Source organism: Chanos chanos, chromosome 12 (genome assembly GCF_902362185.1).
Source record: "Chanos chanos chromosome 12, fChaCha1.1, whole genome shotgun sequence".
In the NCBI taxonomy this organism is placed as follows: Eukaryota; Metazoa; Chordata; class Actinopteri; order Gonorynchiformes; family Chanidae; genus Chanos; species Chanos chanos.
This window is the reverse complement of record NC_044506.1, coordinates 17668592-17686332: the sequence shown is the minus strand read 5'-3', so window position 1 is coordinate 17686332 and position 17741 is coordinate 17668592.

The window sequence follows — 17741 nt, the reverse complement described above, 5'->3', positions numbered from 1 at the left end:
TACATATACTTACTCCTACACAGCACAAAATTTGATGGCATGTTATAAATCATGAAACCTAGTGCAAAACCTGAAATATGCCTTTCATGCTTCTTCAAATATTTAGAAAAGTGCTAAGATGTTCTGATGTAATAATCAGCTCAAAATCAAAAGAAAAAACAAACACTGGGAAAAAAACAAGATAGAAATCACAGAACAAGTATCAAATAAAACACAAACACATGTATAAGTAGGATTTGTAAAGGGGCAAGACTAATGCTTGTTTAAGCCCACGAGCATGAGTAATAACTTTATTATCGTAAATTTATTCACATTTGAAGAAAAAAAAGAAAGAAAGAAAGAAAGAAAGAAAGAAAGAAAGAAACAACCATTGTGCCAATCAACCGTGATCCCATCTGGTGTGCAACATGAAAGTCTGCCTGCCTTTCAAGTGCCCAGACACAAACAGTGAGATGATGAAATATTTGTGAATCCCATATTCAGAAACTGATCAAAACACATGGCTCTCAGCACTCTGCATTACATTACACCGTTTCCATGTGACGCTTAAATGTACAATACACGGTCAACCATGAGACTGGGACAAAGTTGAAGCTAATGCCATGGGAGAGAAGTCAGTGTATAAACAGAGAGGGAATTCCAGAGGCTATCTTTTTCTTTTCTTTTTTTTTTCTTTTTTTTTTTTGTTGTGCTAATGTTTTCTTAAAAAATTACACTGAACATTTTATAGCGCAGTGAGTGAAAAATGATGGTGTTAAAATATTCTAATGCAATTCCACATCTGACTGTCTTGAGTATTTTCTAGCTGAACTTTTGTGAGTGACTGCAGCCGTTTTAGCTCAGCGGTCCACGGTTTTACCTCAGCGCGAGAGATAGGCCATGTGTTTTGGACAAACGTATCGCAGAAAGACAGCAGAGATAGCTCTCATAGTAAACAGAACACAGGGCACCACATCATAATGAACAGGTGTAGCAGGAAATGAAAGGCTTTGCTATCAAGATGCCGTGACTTTGCTGTTCTTGGCAGATTTCCCATAAATGCTGTAAAGAGAAGACTATATGCGAGATGTAAAGCTGTTTTTTTGTGATGGTATGCAATTTATACAGTGTGAGATGCTGCTGACATTATCAAGCTATTTACTGTAAAGCAGAATATATATCATTCCTTGTGTTTGAGGGAAGAATATGTCATCAGCCCAGTGTTCAGTGTACTCCTAATGCACCTACTTGAATGCAAACTTCATAACACCCCCCCCCCCCCCCCCGCCCCCCCAAAAAAACATGACATTGCACCAGTACTTCGCAATCCAGAAAATTCAGGGTGTATGCATTTCAGTGACAACCTTTGGTCATATAGATAACATGCTACATCAGTTAAGGAGAGAATGAACTACCAAAACCAATATTTGCTTGGTTCAGGAAAGTCCATCCAATTGACCAACAACTTCAGGTTAGTACATGTCAAAGCTGTATAGGCTTCAGAGTGATACACTAATGGTATATCATGGTAATAATGTTGTTCATACAGCTGAAGGGGGATGACCTATATTAATCCGTTATTTTCATTCCATTTTTGCTAACAGCACTGTCAGTTAGAGGGCTACTGCTGCTAGGTTAGCTCTGCCAATTTTTGCATCTTTCGTTATTGGTGTTTTCCTTTCTTTTCTTTTTTCTTTCTTTTTTTTTTATTTTTACATCTTGAGGCGTTTGTATGGGGTTAGAGGCTGTTCCAAATGATAGTTGGTCACACAACAAATACATATTAGAACAGTTATACTAAAAAGTTATTACTGCAGCTAATTAACCCGTGTTCAGAATGACACTTCATGCAAACATTGGCATTTACCGCCCATTAAAGTGTGTAGCTATGGCCATGGAACTGGTCTAAACAATTGCATTTGGATTACAGAGGTGTATTTTGTACTATTTGATCTTTTGATCTCTGCTTTGCATAGGTTGGAAAGCAGTCTGTATATGCACACCTCACTGACTTCTCCTTTTCCTTCTTCCGGGCAGACCATTATCTTATTTCCCCAATAGCTCAAACATACAATTTTTTTGTAGTTGAGGTAACATGCTATGTGGGGACTACAGAAGAGCACGCTGGATGTAACACTATGTTTTTACGTTTTTGTTTTTTTTATGGCGATAACATCTAAATATTATCCTGTGCATTTAATGTTGCCAACATCCTAATTCAAAGGAAGCGGTCCAACAACGACCTCACTTGATCTGGTCAACGGAAATGTTTTTCGGGATCAGTGCAGCCTTCGCTATTTGTTTTGACGTACCCTCCGCATCGCAGGTTCTATTGTGCATTCTTTCCCTATCTCATAGTCCTTTGATTGCTTTCCTTTTGTTTTCACCCTTGCTCTTCTCATGATAGTTATTTCAAATGCGAAGAAATTTCAAGCAAACAAAGGTCTTTTCGGTTTTCCTCTTACAGTGTTTTCATGTTTTTTTGCCAGTAAAGTCTTTAACACTGACCTCTCCCTGGGGGACAAGAGGTCAGTAATTGTTGCTCTTTCCGTCTTAGATGCTGTGGTCACTTGATCGCACCAGTACGGTGATTAAAACCAATGTGATTGCTCTATGCAAGGACTTTGATTGGATATGTTTAACAGAGTAGGCTCCAATCAATGCCAAGCCAGTCTCTGAAGCCAATGCAATCTATTCACGCTATGCCTCTTCTGAGGGACTTGTTGAATCGGTTGTACATGTGGATTATTTTTCACAATAACTGTAAAAAAAAAAAAAGTAAGGTTGTTGTTGGGGGTCGATTTATACCTCTCAATTTTTTTGTTTTGTTTTAAAATTTCAAAGTTGTCATATCCTTTGGACGGAGTGGCCACCCATTGAAAGCGCCGTTCAGAATCCGACATACCGGCGGTCTTGAAGACAGCTGAGTCCAAGCCAAGCCAAAATGATTCAAATTCAATACAGCCAGGCGCCGTTTATCACATGGACATATTTGTATGATAGAGCTCCCATGAAAAGAGCCCACGTTTGAAAGAAACTCATCACCTTCCGCGGAAAACTCACAGTTACCAAGCCAAGAGAATTCCCTTTGTTTCTGGTCAAAGGTCAAAGTCCTACGAAATGAGCTTGGTGTGGCGTGTCAGCCTAAGACTAAATAATGTAACACGGACAATGCGTTGAAAGCAGCTTCGTCCCCATGAGCTCAGGAAAACTTTCTTATTACTGCAGACATTTATGGGCCTTCACTAACACGGCGTAGGAGAGAGGGATTGGGAAACTAAGCCCAAGAGTATTTTAAGCACTGAGAGAAGGTAGAAACCGCTCTTTTGTACTTTATGTCAATGGAGTCATTTTGAGAAGGGTAATTGCGTCAGTTTTGGCGATGTGTCTTTAACCACTCTAACACAACGAGGTCGGACAAGAGTGACCCTTTTGTGTGAGCTCTTTAAACACCTAAGAGAATTAAGACCGCTAGAACGCAACATTGCTACGCTCAGTAACGTGACAAATCGATGCGGCTTGCCTCGAAAAACATAGCGTTCGCTTTGTTGATTCTACGGGGCTATATATCAACTGACACCTGTCACAAATACTACGTCTGGTAAAAATCAGGTCAAGCCATCATCTTTTTCATTGTGAGGAAATGCGAGGCAAGTGAAAATATGACGCTAGCTTCTTTTAGTTCACATTTTTTATATTTTACGGGAATGCATCCAATTGTTTTGTTTTTTTGTTGGGTTTTTTTGTTTTGTTTTGTTTTTCCGCAGTGAGACTGCCAAGTTCATTTACTAAATAATATCAGTTCTCACAAATATGTACTATAGTCATGGTTGATTTTAGTTTGAAACTTAAGACCAGGTCTGATATCACATCAAATGTCACAACAAATAAAAACAGAAATTTTCTAATGCTCTCTGTCATTGCTGTAGAATTCAAGGGGTCAGTCCTGTATTTTTTCAATGGAGTCATGCCCCCAGGCCACAAACGTGTGTGTTTATTTGAGCGGAGGTGTCACACCGCAGTCTCTCTGCATGTCACACGCCAAAGTCACTTTTAAGTACGTAAAAATAAATGAGAGCTAATTTGGCGAAAACAAAAACGAAAGTGCCAACACATGGTGTGTGACCCTCCCCACCCCCTCACATAACCTTTGGCTTGGCCATTTTACCTGTCTTGCTGACTGTGTTTGTTGATCTTTCTTTTCTAACAGTTTACAGAACAGGGGAGGCTGCTTAGGGTGGGTATTTCCGAGTTTTCACAGATGGACCAGTCCTGCTAACTCTTTTTTTTTTTACAGTCCTCCCAAAGGCCAGTCACCACAGTAACGAATGCATTTATTTATACAGTGATAAAGTCAAATCATTGTTTTTACACTGCACATCTGTTAACACATCTTGTGGTGTAGTTTGTTGTAACTAATGTGTTAACTTGTTATATCAATTTGTTTACTGCCTATCCAACAGTTCTGCAGAATCCTGTTCCACATTAGTAATGAGCAAAGAATTATAGTGTCGAAAGATGAGGTGATCATTAAGTAACTTACAATAACTGTTATTTAGCCAAGCATAATTTCCTGGGGGAATAGCGCCATAATGACAGCTTGTTGTCTACATATTTGTTTAGGTGGCCTATATCCAAACTTCATTATGTACTTGTGTTTTTCTTAAATTACATGCAGCCAGTGATACTTTATGTAAAAAAAAAAGAGAGAAAAAAAACAGAAAAAGGAAATAAAAGAAAATCTTTCCTGATGAATTCCCAAGTCTCTTGTCTTTGTTGCAATTCATATTTATTTAAGATTTGGGTGAGAGCCATGCTTTTTGATTTCAAATACTGTGAGGATGACAGTTTCTTAAGTGGAGCCAGAAAAAAGAGAGAGAGAGAGAGAAAGGTTCTGGAGGTGAGATGTTTTGTGTTATTCTTCGGTCGTCCTCCTGCCAAACCTCAAGTTAAGGGCAGGGGCAAAGCGGAAAAAAAATACACACACACACATGCACACACATGCAAACACACACACACACACACACCAATAACTGAATTATGATAAATCCAATGAGCAGTTAGGTTTTCACAGTGTCAGCCAAAAATGAAGTGTTTGGCTATTCCAAACTTGTAAATTTATGCCATTAGTCTCCCCAGTGTATTGAAATTGTGTTATGACACTCATAAAGCACATTTCCAGACTGTAGCACTTCGCATTAGCATTCGTCAATGCATTCCACAATTTGACTCCCACTTAATAGTCCGTGACAAGCTCTTTTCATCAAAGCACATTGCAGCAGAAGGAAACCGTGGCCCAACATTTAACTTATAAGTGCAACGTTTCAGATCGATTCAAAAGAAATAGACTCTTGAGTGAAAATTACTGGCGAACCCATGTGTGTGGTTAGGAAAGGAGGTGAGTTTAGATGAATGTTTTTTAGGGTCATAGGTAAGACTATTCAAAATAAAATGATCGTTAAAAAAACAAGGTTAAAAGGCAAGGGCTACCGAGTCTTTCTGTTTATCACTCCCAGGCTGGCGTTGGGGTTTTTAAAACCCGGGGTTGTTTTTGATGTGAAGGAAACGCTCGTCATGTCCTGGAATCTGAAAAATGCATGAAAGTCGCACTCTCTCTTTCCCATTAGCCGGTGTCCACACTCATGGTAGCATGGGGGGGGGGGGGTCACTGGTAAACAGAGTAGAAGTAATGCTGATGCATATTTGGGGTGCTCCGACCAAATAAACGCTGTTTGTCTTCTCAGGGTGAAATTTATTTGCTCACACTGTCGCTGGACAGAGATGGAGATCTGTTCTTTATGGGGTTTTGTTAAATGAAGGCAAAAACACACCATCAGTTTGAGGCTCTGGGCAGAAGAGAGAAGGCATGACTAACTATGTCAATACCTTTGAACTTACTTATCATAACTCTTTCTAACGAGTTGCCAGTGCCAGCAACTCCCTCGGCTTAGACCTCATTTCAGGACATTCTGCTTCAAACTGACTTAACTTTACCAAAGCAAAGGCTGTAATCTCCAATGAAAATATCTCCTATTATCATACATCATCTGACATCTGAAATATCATATGAAACTCTCTCTCTCCTTTATCTTCTGTTCTTTTCTGTCTTTTCAAGATTGTCCTTCAGAAGTCAACTGCAAAGCACATTTAATGCCTCTCTGGAAAGCAACCAACTGCTGATTGTAAAACATGTGTCTATTCTTTCTCTCACTCACTCTTTCAGTCACTTGCCATGTTTAGGGAGAGAGCTTCTCCTAAGCACCTTCATATGTGCTTAGGTCACTGCCAAGAATGCTCTCAACACAGGGAACAAGGCCCAGGGTTTCCTGCTTACTCTGTCTCTGCCGCTTTACCGAACGCATCCATACCATAGACCACCGGTTCTCACTTAAGTCTAGACCAACCCAGACCAGCTCTGTTTGGTGAAGGACACACCTGAGCAGTGTTCTCCAGAGGACTGAAGACAGGGACGTTAAAGGAACCCCTACGTTTTGTTGCCGAGGTGAGGGAAACTACAAAAGACGATAGATCATCCCCTCTGGCATGCTTGGAGACGTGCTTTTGATTACTGTAATAAAGTGCTCTTTTGGGAGAGGATTACGACACTTAAAATCCATAAATTCAAGGCTGAACAAACTGTCAGCGATGGCTGTAGCTGGGCTTTAATGACTTTCTCTCTGGACATGCACTTGTGGAGGAATTTCTCACCAGTGAGGAGGACTCCATGGGAAGACCACCATGCGGAGTATGTCAGCTGAGGGCCAGAGATGGTGCACAAATGAAATGGATTTCAAATGGCTACTAACACCCCCCTTTAAAATGGTCCATTTAATAGCCCACTAATGTAGATGACCAAACAATAAAATGTTGAAGTTACTTGTTGTCCTTTCTTTGATTACATTGTTTAAAAGCCAGAAATACCTTAAAACATTTACCAAAACCACTGGTAATGAATGAATAAGCATATTTGCGGAAACTGCGTAGCTAAAGACTGGTACAGAGTAAATACCATGCCCAGTCATAGCTGTGTTACTGGTTTACAGACATACGTAAGTGCTGTCATGAACCTGCCTTATTTATTTATTGCAGAGCCAATGACTCCATGGCCCTAAATAGACTGCACACCCAGGCCAGGTCACTGACAATGTAATGTGTGCTATTTTTCAATGGAATGAATTTCATGTGTAATCTAAACTCCCCCCAGTGGCTATTTTAAGAAAGCACTTTTTCCAAAACTAACAACTAACACATTGCTCACTGGTCAACTCACAACAACGTCGATCCCCTGTGTGTGTGTGTGTGTGTGTGTGTGTGAGATTATGTGTGTGTATGAATGTGTATGTATGTGTGTGTGTGTGTGAGTGTATGAATGTGTATGCATTTTGGATTGTGTGTGTGTGTGTGTGTGTGTGTGTGTCTGTGTGACTATGTGTGTATGAATGTGTATGTATGCGTGTATGTGTGAGTGTATGAATGTGTATGTATTTTCGATTGTGCGTGTGTGTGTGTGTGTGTGTGTGTATGTGTATGTGTGAGAGAGTACATGTGCAAATGTGTGTGTGTACGTGTGTGTGTGTGCGTGTGTGTGTGTGTGTATTTGTGTACACACAGCAGTTATATGACTTCATTGATTTATTGTAACACTGTGTTCACATGCTCCCTGCTGGCATTTCCTGAGAGCGTAGGAGGACATTGGTGACTGTGCTGTCCAGTGGTTTAAGTGATAGATTATTCCCATCCACTTCAAACACTGCTGTCTACAAAGACACATCTATTTACAGAACATCAGCATGTCCCATAAAATATTCCTTGGTACTGCTTTTCTAGGGACAGATCTTTGTTTGGGATCTTTGTTTGCCAGTCAGACTGAGAATGAATTTTGTCTCAAAGAACAACAACTTATACACATACCAACTATAAATCAGCTGATATAGACATTTTCACCAGCTGAACAGCAAAAATGTAGATCAGTGGGTCTGTAGTTAAAGCTTGTCTCTGCTCCTGTTCTCTGACCTTGTAGTGGGCAGGGAAAGTTGTAGCAGAAAAGGTCAAGGTCAAACAGTGAGGTTGAGGCACACAGAGAGAGTTGGCACGCATTAGACAGTTAAACATGGAGAGGCAACACACATTAGAAGGTGAAATGCAGAGACACAATAGAAAAGGGAGTATGAAGAGATGACACACATGGGACAGTAGAAAAGGTTGGGCTAGAGAACTACTGACAAATGCATCATTAACTGTGAGTGTGGGGGAATGGGTGAGGACACATGCTCTGTGTGTGTGTGTGTGTGTGTGTGTGTGTGTGTGTACACATGAGTATGTCTTTTCAAAATGTATACTCATCTACATCAAACACAGCAACATATCATTTCACATTGGGATTATACCGTCATCAAACAGATGTCATATTGACATATTAAAGATACATAACAGATATAATGTAATGCATGTTAAAATGCTGACAAGAAGACTTCTGAGAGTTTAGCTTCGCACAGGCTTATTTATTTAAGTATCACAGGTGGTCATCCACTAAATAAAGCAGAAATGCAGTTCACAATTTCTATGCCTAGGCTTACTGGGAAAGTGAGAGGAGTTTGGAGGTCTTGGGAGAGATGTTTAATTGTGGTTGTACTGTGAGGTCACAAGACTCTCTTGAACTCTCACCCATTTGGCACTGGAACCCAAAGTCCGTTCTCAGCTGTGGTCGCAACATCTCAGTGCTAAAAATGATGAGCGATGACAAGTTTGCATGTTCATTAAGTTCTCTGGGTTCAATCAAATCTTTTTATCAGTTTTACAAAAAGTTCAAATAACGTGAGGGATTTTTTTTTTTTACATTATTATTTGAATTTCGATCCTAATATGGTCCGACAGCCTATCGTGACTGAAGAGGAAACCGAGAAAGCTATGCTTACTCTGACTGGAATCGCTCAGTTTCGTTTTGAAACAGCTCCTGTCTTGCTGCCATAGATGATGTGTTCAAGACTGATGATATAACTGTGCTAAGTCGTTCATCGGCCGGGGTTCATCTGTAAAATCAGAAGTTTGTATCAGCTTACAGAGAACGCTTCTCAGCGCTGTGTTCTGCACTGTTCTCCACACTGTTCTCTGTTCTCCATAAAAGCACCGAAATGGACGCTTCACAGCCTGAGGTGCTGCCCCCCACCTCCCCACACCCGCCCCGATAAGACCCATCAGAAATAGACATACTGTAAAAAGGTCAAAGTTCTCTCTTCTTTAAAGCCTCAGTCAAACAGATAAAACACAGCACCACCTCTCGACTCAAAAGGTTAATTCCATTACGGAAAGAATGCCCAATGAATTGAAAGTGTTTCATATCAGATGAAAAGCGTTGGACGTGGTGATTATTTTTTTTTTTTTTTTACCCCTATTGGCGCAGGTACAGTTTTCACACCTTCTATTTTTGTCATTTGACAGCTGTGTACAGTACCACCCAGGACACCTTTTTTTTTTTTTTTCTCTCCCTCTCCGGAGGTGTGGAACGTCTGGATGGAGAGGCGGCTGCCCCTGAGTTAGGCCATTCTCATCTATTGATTCAGCTGCAGGACTTTGTTGCCTCATTTATCATATGGACGTTAACTTCTTTTCTGATTCTGAGTGATTTCTGATCACACCCATGGGAGTCTGAATATTTAATTTTTTTATATTTTTTTTTTATTAGGCGACACTCGTGATTGCGGACATGCCGAACGAAGTGTAATGCCATTTCCAGCTCCGCCGATAATTTCGATAACCAATTTATAGCAATTAATGGGTGACTCTGTGTTACCCAAGTCCTATCCAGGAGTAAAACTGTGCAAATCCAGGAAATGAGAGGTCTTCATTTATCTGTAATAATGCCATATTTCTCACAGCTGTGCTGCATTACAGCTAATTCACTCCTGTGGTCTTCCTGTCCAGCTAAGGGTTTCCTTGACACCGCTGTCGCGGTTGCCCGTGGTAATCCTCTGTTTATCTTGGATGTAGTGAGGACACAATCATCAGTTTGACATTACAAATACGAGCTGGAATTCTGCACGCTAATCCTTACTGATGTGTTTGTGAGTGATTGATGGGCTAGCGGTTCGAACGAGAGAAAGGTTTCTGTCAAAACGACAAAATATGGACTCAATATTAATTGTATAAATTCAGTTTAAACTTGGAAGTTTTTTTACTTATCCACATATCTGAGCCTCTATAGCAGATGGCCATTAGGGAGCTGAGACTGTACTAGACCTGCTGAGGTCCTAAAATGGTTTCCGCCAACTGATCTAGGATCAGGAACAATACCAATAGCTCTTCCTATCCTATCATTTCACTTCTCTTTCATTTCACCTTCATTCTCTTTCAGTTAAAAGCTCATTTAGAAAGATGTGTTTACAAGCAGTCTTTAATTATACATACAGTTGTGAATAGCATTACATTTGATATATTTTATGTTTTTGATTTACACACCTATACTCCACTCATTTGCCTTCAGACCTTGTTGTGATGGTCAAGATCAGAGAAGACTGTCAGTACTGCTGATCCCAGATCTGCTGTAAAGCAAAGAAAGAGAAAAGGTACATGTAGTGATAGCTGTGGAGAAATCTGTCTTTTTTTTTTTTTTTTTTTTACATCTGTCTTATGAATGGAGTCATTGTGTTGCTGAGGTGGAACCTGGAGTCTGTGAAGTATCAGGGAAGCTGTATTCACAACGTTATCAGAAGAATGACAGAAATGGGTTCCAGACACGCGGAAACCTTCAGGAGAAAGGCCCAGCTGATTTGTGAACATGTGCGAATGTTAAGAGGTTCACAAATTAATGGGGATTTTGAGATCTTACAGTTTTTCAGGCTTTTTTTTTTCCTGTTCTAATTTTATTTTAAGGTGTCAGTTGAAGAAACAAAGCTCTGTCTACTCATCTGACAGCCGTTTAAATCAGAACTGGATCAAAATGGATTTTACACGAATTTCTGTTGGGAGAAACGAGATTCCACCGTGGAGACGCCTTGCCTACAATGTTTGACTGATTATGCCTGGTGAAAAATAAGTCTTGTGAGATCTTGCATTTACTCTTTGGTAAATCTTGTTACACACAGCTATGGAGCTGCCAGATAGTGTGAGTATGGGGGGGGGGGGATGTCACCTCTGAATGTTCAGGTCAAAGCTCCCTCAACCACATGCTCCCTGGGTCACTGTGCGAGAGCCATAAGACTCATTAGATGACAGGAGAGCCCAGACACTCAACTGAATTTACAAAGACAAAGGAATGCTTATCATCATGATAATTAGAGGACCCCCTATCCTGTGGGAATATGGGCACTAGAGAGAGAGAGAGAGATGGGGGGGGGGGGTTGGGAATTGTATTTTAGTCCCTGTGAAACAGCTGGACAATTATCTTTTTCTTTTTTTTTCTTTTTTTTTTTTAACGTTTCTGTTCCTGTTACATTTTTGGCTCTAAGGGGCTCTTGGGTCTTTCCTTGAGGACTCTGCTGTTTTCCAGGCCAGAAGACAAAGAATAGGTGAGATTGAGAGTAAGTGAGAGTGTGTCTATTGTGAATTGAGTGAGTTAGTGTCAGAGAATGTCATTATCATACATAAATGATTGTTTTGTGCCTTTGTATATCTTTGTGTATTTAAATAATAAACTGTAAAAAGTCCTTAACCACTGCAAGTACAATAAGACTTTCTTAACTACTGCAGATAAGAGTAACAACAAGGGAGTTCATTGCATGTGACAGTCTCTTCCCTCTATCCCGTATCGTTCAGTTATTACAGTGTTGTCTGATGAAGGCGTTCACATAGAGAGCTATAAGAAGAAGAGGACCCTGAGCTGTCTGAAGCCCTGTATGGCCACGGTGAATGTTCTTCTTTTCCACTTAGCCCACTGACAGGAATGTGGCAGCAGATATAGAGGGAGTTTAGGGCTTCAACATGCAGGAGTTCCTCTGCCTCTTCAGTGTGGAGGAGCTCTTTTATGTGGTAACACATGTAAAGAATGCTGTGGAAAGCAGCGATAAGGGCCGAGCCTAGCTCACTAACCTTTCTGTTTCATGTCTTATTAACCTCTACATGAAGGGACACCTCCCTAATCTGACAGCCAGGCTCAGAATTATGTGTGTGTGTGTGTGTATGTATGTGTGTGTATATGTGAGAGAGAGAGAGAGAGAGAGAGAGAGAGAGCGAGAGAGAGAAAGAGAGAGAGGGAGAGAGAGAGAGAGATAATATGTATGTGCGCACGTGTGTGTGTGTGTGTGTGTGTGTGTGTGTGTGTGTTGAGGGGGTAATCTTATAGTATTTGTTAACGGTTAATGGCAGACCCTTCCCACAGGAGTTTTGTTTTAGGCCAACACAAGTGCATCAACTGAGATATTGACGTGTTTTATCGATTTGTGCTGTTTGGCAAAATTAAACTGCTTAACACAGGAATACTCATAAGTGTAAATCAGGAGTTTGTTTTAATGTAGTATTTGGCCAAAACCAGCATTTATTACGGATTTTTTCTGTTCTGATGTTGCAGCCAAGTCCATATTAAAGACATAATATTATCATTTGCCTTGATCTGTGACTTTGGTTTTTGGTCATACCGCACAGTTAATTTCCAAATGGTTTTAATTTTTGTGCGGTCTTAAGTTGAGTTTCGGACTGAGAGCAATAACCAATGTTTTGGTTTGATCTGAGCAGTTACAGTTGGGCAGAACATTAAAATAACACAACTGAATTCATACCAAGCGGTCTCACAACAGATACCAATCCAAAAGGCCAAGAGACAATTTCCTGTGGAAATTTGTGGTGTAAAACTCATTGTCTGGTTTGTATGTCTGTTTTTTTTGAGTCAGATCCTCCACTATATCATGCCAAGAAACAAGATAAGTTTTGCCCATGATAAAATAGATACACAGTAGAAATTAACCAACCCAAACACCGCAAATTTATGCTCCAGACAACTCAGAGCCGAGACGCAAAACCCCCTGTTCTCCTATTCCTGAATTATTCTCATGGAATGATCTTACCCACCCTGGAGGGTGCACACACACACACACACACACACACATACACAAGCACACACACATAGACATAGACAAACAGATATAAGAGAGAAATGAGAAAAGGAGGAAGAAAGAGAGGAGAGGAAAGGGAGGGAAAGGGAAAGGGAGGAAAAAAAGGGTTAGGGAACTGGACCAGATGCTGTGGAGAATCTCTGGATTTCATGCTCATTTTGCCCCGGCCTACAGATCTGTCTTCACCAAAGCTAATGGGCCAACCACAGTTCCAACCCAAATTCAACTGTGGCAAATGATTCTACGAAACTGAGTCAAAACTCATTTCAGAAATGGAGGAAACTTTCAACACTTAAACGACACTTATTTCAATGAAATCGTTATACGTATGGAGAGAATTTTTTTTTGGAGCGTGTACTTCTAAGACTCATTTTCAATTAAACATGAATATACCCAGAGTAACTATTTCGTTTGAAAAAAAAAAAAAGGTCTAATCTTTCTGAACCTTGAATAATTCCCTCTCTAAATCTAGTCCATACATCAGACACTATGCTCGCATTTACCAGAAGCGCCAAAAAAAAAAAAAAAAAAAAGGGCAAATCATAGTTCTTTTGGAGATCGTATGACTAATCAAGTCTGCCCCAGACCCATAGATAGCAAATATATTATACTTTATCACCAAAGAGTGAGGCGTCTCCCGTTACTGCAAATTAGGTCAAACGCTGATAAGAGGGACGAAGACCGTCATCCGTGGGCCCTGGTTCTGATTAAAGACTGCCATTCCTCTCCAGATTATAGATTAGGAGCCGCACGATGAAGTAATGGTCCAGACGATGCTCTCTTTATCGGCGATGCTGCTGCTGCTGCGGTGTGTCCCGATCGGCCAGGGGGTGGACGAGGGACCGCCGAGAGGGCTAATTCAAACCTTGCGGGCCTCCCCCGAAAGGCGATTCATCAGAGAGGCACGCGACTGAAGGAGGGGAAAAAAGAAAAACAGCAGATAGAGAGAGAGAGAGAGCGCGAGAGAGAGAGCGCACATGAAAGGCACCCTACGACTTTAAACGCTGCCCCTGCAAATACTTCATGGGTCGAATTATGCAAATAGTAAGGGTCCATATCTAATCTCTGACCAAGCCTGGTGTAGTGTTTCACCGCATAGATCAAAGAATCCCTTGTAGAAAAGCACCCCCCCACCCCCCCCCCCAGAGAGTATCTGAGGCTGAGGAAAGGGAAGATAGCTGCTCCTGACCTCCACATGACTATTGGTCAAGTCCCTGACTTTATCTGCTCGGAGGTGCCTGGGAAGTTAAGCAAAGCCCTTAGGCCACTAAAAGACTGACATCATCTGACACAAGCCCATCTACGGGAGCTTGGGGATCCACCTGTCTGAAACCAGGACTGAAATAAAGGATCGTTTAAGAAGAGGTCAACTGGTTTGGCCTCACTGTACATGAAAGGGCCACATGTACTTGTGTAAGTACAGCATTACTGAAGGTTTTTTAGCTCTCTCATCCCTGGTTGTAGTGTTTTTTTCTTAGCAGGCCATTACCACTCAGAGACTGTTTTATGCGTGGTATTGCACACGTGAAAACGAATGAAAATGCTAAAACAAGCTCCTGATTGCTTTATATTCATCGAGTTATTACATCTAGATTTCAGAGCAGTTACACTACGTTTCTTGTCAAAATATCAGAACCCTGTCCGAAAGCAACAATAGCAAAAATCGTTTTCATTAGCACTGGGCTTGTTCAATTCAGTATCACCTTCAGCCTGTGATGGAGATACTGTTTCTGCCCTTCATCTTCACCTGAGCAGCACAAGAGCCAAAGTTTCACTCAAATACAGTGATATTTTGCCATATCCTGCTGCGTCTGCCAGCGCCAGCCACGCTTTCAACAGGCCCACCTACACGGAGGGTACGCAGGAGAGTGGGAGAAGACTAATAAATCACATCTGTGTCTTTTCCACTGCCTCTCTCTCTCTCTCTCTCTCTCTCTCTCTCTCTTTTCTTCTCTATCGCTCTTCCTCTATCTTTACCTCTTTCTCTCTGTTCTTTCCGTTTTCTCTGGTTCCTTTTCAGTGGGTATGAACTGAAAGAACTGGGTAGATGGAACCTGGAGATAATAGACTGTTGAGTGGGGAATAACGCTGAGATGAAGCCTCACCATAACATTAGGCTTACGCTGGACTGATTTATCGGAGTGATGAAATGGATTTCAACGGGCCTTGCTCGTCCATTCCTGGGTTTCAGTCATTAATTATAACCGCCAGAGAGAGACATATAATGACAGGAGGGATTCTCCACTCCACTCCTCTAACAGCTCTCAAGAGAACCCCATAACTATTCTTTTTCACCTTTGTCCACTTCCCTTAATACTGTGTGAGAGAAGAGTCTGGACCTCGCATAGTCCAGGGCACTCGTTAAAGATGAGACCATATTCAGCCATGTCTGCTCATCTGTGTAGGAAATCATGAGAAAGCATTTGATGATCCAAATAGATCTACAGGTTTTACGGGGGGGGTGGGGGCGGGGGGGTCGTGCTCCATTCAAGATTTATGTTGTAGGCGTCCGCTGGTTGAACTGATGCATTCTGCTCTTTATAGAGATTGTCACAGAACTGCAGAACTTAACGATCCAGTGATTAAAGTCCTGCAGAAATCTGCAGACTGATGAGTTTGAGCGTCATTTCCATACTGATGTGTGAAAGTCATCACATAGAGGAGTAATGTAACGCATGTAATGTGGTGCGTCATTGCCCTCTATAGGTGACACAGTGTGCAGGTTCATTACACAGCACACATGGGAAAAAAAAATGAAATGAAATGCCTACAGCTGTATTGTGGGCACCTCGTTTAGACTTCAGTCGAATTTATATTCTTGTAAGTGGCGAGATCAAAATCTCATAAAAGGCTTTTAAAGTACAGCTGTACGGCCGGGGGCGGTCCTGTAAAAAACGGGTCCGGAGCAGAGCGTTTCTGTGGGAAATTTTGCCGTTCGAACTCTTACGAGGCCTGACGCAGTGGAGGGAGTAGAGAAGCAGATGGATCGTGTCTGAAGGACAAGTCATCAGTCAGCGTCCCAGCCCTGGGACTTCACTGGGCCATGCAACGATGCTCTGCTTTTCATACCGCGGGACGCTGGATGCAGAGTGCGTCCACTGGGTCCTGATCTGCTCCGTAGCCAAACCCATAGACAGAGAAACTCCCAGAGGAATCTGGAGCACAGCCAGATATCCATCGACTAGTTTGTTCTCTCTTTCTCTCTCTTTCTGTCTCTCTCTCTCTCTCTCTCTCCCTATCTCTTTCTCCGTCTCTCTCTGTCATTCTCTCTCTCCCTCTTATTCTACACCTGGGACACACAATGGTGGCGAGAGAGAGACAGAGAGAGAGAGAGAGACAGAGAGAGAGAGAGACAGAGAGAGAGAGAGAGAGAGAGAGAGAGAGACAGAGAGAGAGAGAGAGAGAGAGAGAGAGAGAGAGAGAGAGAGAGAGAGAGACAGAGAGAGAGAGAGAGAGAGACAGAGAGAGAGGGAGAAAGAATATGTCACGGGGGACCGCAGAGTCCTGTCACGTGTTACCCTGAGAGAAAGAGGGGTTCTGAATGGTTTAATCCCCTAGGACTGACAAAACAGAAAACGCTTTTAACCCGTTATTTCCCTGTTCTAACACACTTGGAAAACCCCAGCTGTTTTGTAACAAAAACTGAAAGCAAGTTACATTTAAAACCCATGTGAAAACAAATGGTACACATATTTTTGCCTTCAAATATGTCATATCTCTCTCCATTAGACATAAAGTTCTCCCCACAGTCATAATATTCTCAGTTGTCTACTGGCAAATTAGTCCCTTGTGTATCTCTCCAAGCAACAGTTTTCCAAATACTCCCCAGGAGAGGTCCCAGCTCTGAGGAGTGTTCAGTTAAAGCTAGTTCAGACTTTCCACTGTTATTAATAAATAAACACTTAAGGCCAATGCCTACATCTCTCTGCAATGAGCATTTCATAGCCGTTTATCATTAGTTTCTAATGAGTGAAATTACTTCCAGAAAACAGTTAATCATTCAAAAAACCATTTCTGATGATGATTCAATTTTCTGTCTTTTTTTTTCTCCCCCTGCAGTTATACTGATGCATGGCCAAGTTCTAGCATTTTTTCCACATTGCAGTTGCTTTCATCGGTTGCTTGAGGAAGACAGTGTTATGGTGACAAAGTACTCCAACTGAAAGCACAAGTCTCCCAGCGGTGGCTTGGACAATAATCTGCATTCTGTTATTGTCGAACAAAAACACCTTCTCTCACCTTTTACGCCAGCACTTCTGATCAGCACCACCAGATGGCACTGTTGTAGAGGAGGACTTCACCTGTCAAAAACCCAGAAAAACAGAGAGACACTATCCTATTGTTCCACTCTCACTGAAAACGACCCACACAGTTCCAGACCTGCTGATGCATGGTGATATGTCATACATGGAAAGTCAAGCCAACATGATAGAGATTTCATTACCATAATTGTGTTTGAGCACACACTGGGCGGGTGGGGTGGAGGTGGAGGGGTGGATGTGGCAGTTGGGGGTGGGGTGGGGATGGAGGGTAGTTGCTGTTCAAATGCAAACAATTTTCAAACCGTCTGCATATAAAAAAGCCTGTGAATAGTATATCTTTAAAGTCAAGTCAGCATGTGGGTGGAAGAAGGCATAATCAATTTGCGTGCCGTGATTGAGAGTGAAGCTGCTTTGAGCTATACTTTAAATGCTTTTTTTTTTTTAATAGGATGGCATA